Source organism: Castor canadensis, chromosome 6 (assembly GCF_047511655.1).
Source record: "Castor canadensis chromosome 6, mCasCan1.hap1v2, whole genome shotgun sequence".
NCBI classification, from domain to species: domain Eukaryota; kingdom Metazoa; phylum Chordata; class Mammalia; order Rodentia; family Castoridae; genus Castor; species Castor canadensis.
The window spans coordinates 17,668,338-17,673,883 of record NC_133391.1 but is presented as its reverse complement, the minus strand read 5'-3'; the positions used below and the strand labels follow the sequence as shown (position 1 = coordinate 17,673,883).

General features: G+C 50.0%; 1 long non-coding RNA gene across 1 annotated transcript; it reads right to left on the bottom strand.

The window, feature by feature from the left end:
* Positions 1 to 230: 230 nt before the first annotated feature.
* Positions 231 to 4,188, bottom strand: LOC141423850 (uncharacterized). Its single transcript, XR_012448620.1, has 3 exons — positions 2,553 to 4,188; positions 614 to 1,025; positions 231 to 524 (listed from the first exon to the last, which is right to left on the bottom strand). It is a non-coding gene; the product is annotated as an uncharacterized lncRNA (long non-coding RNA).
* Positions 4,189 to 5,546: the final 1,358 nt, after the last annotated feature.

Below are 5,546 nucleotides of genomic sequence, written 5' to 3'. Positions count from 1 at the left end.
GTCATCTGGGATCTGATTCCTGCTCAGATTCCAACCTAGGAGGTCTGAATGGCCCCAGATTTCTAATCAATCTAGAAACAGAAGCATCCAGAGATCTCATCCTCACACTCTGCCCACACCTCTCATCAGTGTCTCCACTCCACACTGACACAACCCTTGTGGTACTTCGGACACAGGGTCTTTTGGCATGAACGCAACAGAAACCAAGCCAAGTCACATGTTTAGGGAATGCAGACAGCTTTAATGGGGCTTTGGCCCATGAACAAAGGGAGCCCACAGTGACCAGAGAGGAGACCCAGCTCTCCAAACAAAGGGAGAGGCAGCTTTTAGTGAGGTGCTAAGATGGGCTGATGGAGGTCATCGTCTCTCCTGAAGGAACTTCAGAGCTGAAAGAGCACAAGGACAAGGATCAGATCAGAGGCCATCTGCTCACAGGGCTGAGAACTTGAGCCCAAGGTTAAGGCAGCAAAGGGGAAGACAGCAGCACCACGTCTTTCCATACGTTGCAGTCGCCCATCAGACATCTGCAGGCAAAGGGAAGGTAGAGGACTTCTTTAGGTTTTCCATCAGTAACACCCTATATTTCTGCCTCTGCCCATACCCCAAGACTCACAGGGCAGCCTCCCCAGCAGAAAGCCCTCATGGGTTCCCACTCTGCTATCCCACGTGGCTTCCAGGCCCCACACCCTTGGTGTTCCTGTGGTTCTTAGTGGTTTTGAGTTTGGTTTTCTAGCATTTATAGATGGGGAGGTGGCACAGAGCAGGAAATGAGGAGGTGAAGGGTGTGGCTGGCCCCGTGAGGGTTTGAATTTTACCAGGAGGCCAGGGGATGGTCAACCACAGTTGTATTTATCACTCACCACACCTTTTGGGTGATTCCTGCTTCCTGTAGTCTCAAAACATAATGTACACACTAGCACTTCAATTGTCTTCTTGTCACTCCCTGAATCTCAGATCTGGAACTCCTGTGTCACAGCTGCTCAACAAAGCACTCAGTCCTGATAGTGGCTTGTCATCTGTTTATTCTTAATGTTCAGATAAACAAGAAATACTTATTTACAGACATACTGTGAGCTGTCTTTGGGTGAACTCCTCACTCTCAGTTTGAAAGCTATCATTCTTCTGATGATTTATTTTTTCATTTGACCATTTATGGAGGCTTTACATTTATTATTTCCATGATGGTATTTTAATCTTAGACCTTATTTTTATCAGTGACCTCCCTGACCTAGTCTCTTTTTTTAATTTATATTTTGATGGTTCTGGGGCTTGCACTCAGGGCCTTGCACTTGCTATGCAAGTAATCTACCACTTGAGCCACAGCTCCAGCCCATTTTGCTTTGTATTATTCCCATATAGGTGTGCCACACCACACCAAACTTGCTTATTGTGGTGGGGTCTCACTAATTTTTGCCCAGGTTGTCCTCACATGCTGATCCCCCAGTTTCTACTTTCCTAGTAGCTCGGATTACATCTGTGCATCCCCACATGCAGCTCTCATTTGTTTTCCTTTCTTGTGGGGAGTCTTATCCATTTTCTCATAAAAAAACAATCTCTGTGTCCCACCCAAAGTGAGTATGCTGAGGTGCTAACCTAGTACTTTACACCTCCCGGTGCCTCAGTTTCTTCATCTGCTAAATGGGAGTTCATTTTGATACTGAGCTCACTACAGACATCCCAGGTATGGATCAGGTTACTGCTCCCATCACTTGCATGATAGGTTTTGCTAGCCCCGTTTTATTAAGAAAGGCACAAGTCAGCTAAGGTCAGCACCAGGGTCACTCCCTCCCCATCCCGTGAATCTCCACTTGCTTCTTTCCCGTTGCCACCTCTGACCCTCACTCAATGCAGCACAAAAATTACAGTCAAATGTAGTCTAAGCCACCACTAGACCGGTTCTCTGGTCCCTCAGACAAACATGTTCCCTAGTGATCCAGCCTTTGGTGCTCAGTTACAATTTCTCTGTCCAGTAATTCCCCTGCCAACTCAGTTCTCTGTCCCAGGCCCTCAACCGTCTCAAGGTCTGTCTGACATGTGGAGTGGGGAGATGTCCAGGAGGTCACAAGTATATGATTCTGTCATTGTTCAGCAAATGCAGGGAAAGGGACACTGGGTGTGGGTAGCTGGTGAAATACAAGAAAAACAGGTCACAGAAAACAACAGGCCACTCTCTTCCTACCTCCCTTCCAGATGGATATGTTTGTGAGTCTCATCCCAGCTCATGGCGATCACCAAATCATGGACACCCATAGAGTGCTGGTGATGGCACCGAGTGCCTGTGCCTCGTCACACAGTTCATGGTCTGCAGCTTTCCAGAACACAAACTGGGTCTATGGTCCTGCTCATTCTGCCCTGCCTTTTCCTTCTGCAAGCCTGTTTTGTCCTCTACAATGGGGATGTGGCTGGCACATCACCAGGGCTAATCCCCTGAGGAGTCACCTAGGCAATGTGAGCAGGCCAGCCTGTAGCAATCCAACGAGAGACATGGGTGGAATCCATTGGGGACCAAGATCAGAGCTCGGTGGCCATCCGTGCTGGCGTCTCACACTTACCAGGATGCACTGGCAGCTGTCCTAAATCCGTGCTCCTGCTGCCCAGGGTTCTCCAAGAACTTTGGCTAGCCAGTGGAATAAAACCCAATACACAGTGGTTATGATCAACAAGCCAACAAAGGTGGAAAAGGAAAGAAAAACACGAAGTCTAGGAGAGTGTGGTCATGCGCACCTGTGCTGTGGTCCCAGCTGCTGGGAGGTGAGGCGGGAGGACCACAAGTTTGTTGCCAGCCTGGGCACAGTTAGCATGAGGCCCTGTTTGAAAACCAAAACTAAAAGCAAATGGACTTGGGAGTGTTGTGGAAGTGATAGTTTGCCTAGCAAGCACAAGGGCCTGAGTTCAACCCCCAGTACCGCAAAAACAAACAAAAAACCCTAAGGAATCTAATGGCAGGTGGTGTCAGGCATGGCTGTACCTGGGTGTTGGATGATGACACCAGGACTACCTCTCCCAGCCTCCCTCACGTCTCTGCTTCCTGCCCTCGGTGCTGCTATCATTGAACTGAGGTCTCTGGCTTTAGGTTCACAGCACCAACCGTCTCAGCAACCGCCTCGCATAGTTCAAACACTGCGGTCTAACCTCTGTAACCTGATTGGTCACATGTCTAGACCTTAGCCAATCACGGGAGGGCGCTGAGGATGGATGCTGCTGATTGGTCAGTTGTCAGTCATGTGACCTGTGTCTCTAAGGTGCCTTGGGCACTGTTTGCAGGTGAAGGGATCCCGTGAAGCTGGGAGAACAGGGTTAAGGTGGAGCCTCTGCCCGCCGTGTGACTCAATCCCAAGGGTGTGCCTGCTCAGTGTTCCTCCCACACCCCACTATCTTCTGTTTACAGGGGAATTCATGGCAGCATTCTTTTCTTCTCGGGCCCCATTCTATTTCCAAAAAATAGTGAGACTTCATGTTGAAATTTGCATCCACCTCTAAGCCTGCTCCTTATGTGAAGCTGCAGTAAGTTATTCAGTCAACAAACTTCAACTGTTTACGTCCTGTGTGCCAGGCTCTTACAACATGTTGTATCCAGGGAGCAACAAACTGACGATGCTCCTTTCTTCAAAAAACTGACATTCAAGCAGAGTACAGAAATTGAGAAGACAAAAGCAGGGTAAATGCCCCACCTCGCCTCAATGATCCAGATCCACCTCCCTGACCCTCCCACCTTCATCCCTGGCATATCCCTACCACCCTGCCGCACTCACCCCAACCTCCCTGACACCTTTGCCACCTTACTGACCCTCCCCTCACCCCTGACCACTACCCATCCTCCTGAACTTGACCCATATCCATTACCATTCACCCTACCCATGTCAGACCTCCACCTCTCTCTGACCTGTCCTTATCTCCCTGACCCCTATTCACCTCCCTGACCTGTTCCCACTTCTGACCTTTTCCACCTATTGATCCCTGCACACATTCCTGACCTCTCCCCCACTTCCCTCTTCCTTCACCCCTCTACCTCTTGAGGCCTCTCCACATCTCCTACCCTCCACCCTGACCCTCCTACCTCTTAAGTTGACCACATGTTCCAGTCCCCTGCTCAACACCCAGACACCTACACATCACCCTGACTGCACTCTGTACCTGCCCACGCCACACCTCCCTTACCCCGACTTCCTTTACCCAAACCCATCTCTCTTACCCCTCCCCAGCTCCCTGACTCCTCCCTACCTTCCTTACCCTTTTCCTCCTCCACTACCCTTCCCTTCTTCCTACTTCCACCCACTCCCTGACCACACACCCCACCAATCTGCCCACCTCCCCCTCTGAAAACATCTCTACTCCCTGACCACCCCATCCAACTCCCTGACCCCTCCACTGTTCATGATCCACCCCTACCTGCCAGACTCCTCCACATCTCCTTGACCTGCCCGATATCTGCAGGAACCCTCCAACCCCCTGACCCTCTTCATTTCCCTTATGCATCCCCTCCTCGCTGTTCCCTAACCATCAAGCAGAAACACTCCTGGAGTCCTCATTTTCCCAACACAGGTTAGCCAGGTTGAGCATGCAGCCCCAATGCCCCAGTGAGGCTCTCTGTAGGGCCACCTCCTGCCACCCCAAAGGCAGCAGAAAAGGGTGTGGGTGGGTGAGACTTGAGAAAAGATAGTGGGCAAAGCTGGGGAAAACCTCAGCTGGACAGTGTCCCCGAGGAGAGTTGTGTTTCCTCTTTCCCCCAATGCTCCTCTTAACTCCCTAACCTTCTTCCTCCTCACTGAGGCAGTCCACCAACCCCAGTCATACTGGGAGCCCAAATTCCAGGGTCAGCTCCAACAATCACAGCCTTACACAGTGACTGAGGGCCAGGTACCAGGGCCAATGCCCCACATAACCTCTTCTAACTTAGCATGGCTGTGAGGGGGCATATGAGACCCATTTACAGGGAGAAACTGAGTCCTCAAAGGACAAGAACCTTGACCAAGGTTACCTACAGGAATTAGACCCTTCGTCAGCCCACATCTTCTTTTTTTTTAATTCATATGTGCATACAAGGCTTGGGTCATTTTTCCCCCCTGCCCCCACCCCCTCCCTTACCACCCACTCCGCCCCCCTCCCCCCACCCCCTCAATACCCAGCAGAAACTATTTTGCCCTTATCTCTAATTTTGTTGTAGAGAGAGTATAAGCAATAATAGGAAGGACCAAGGGTTTTTGCTGGTTGAGATAAGGACAGCTATACAGGGCATTGACTCACATTGATTTCCTGTGTGTGTGTGTTACCTTCTAGGTTAATTCTTTTTGATCTCACCTTTTCTCTAGTTCCTGGTCCCCTTCTCCTATTGGCCTCAGCTGCTTTTAAGGTATCTGCTTTAGTTTCTCTGCGTTAAGGGCAACTAATGCTAGCTAATTTTTTAGGTGTCTTACCTATCCTCACCCCTCCCTTGTGTGCTCTCGCTTTTATCATGTGCTCAAAGTCCAATCCCCTTGTTGTGTTTGCCCTTGACCTAATGTCCGCATATGTGGGAGAATATACGATTTTTGGTCTTTTGGGCCAGG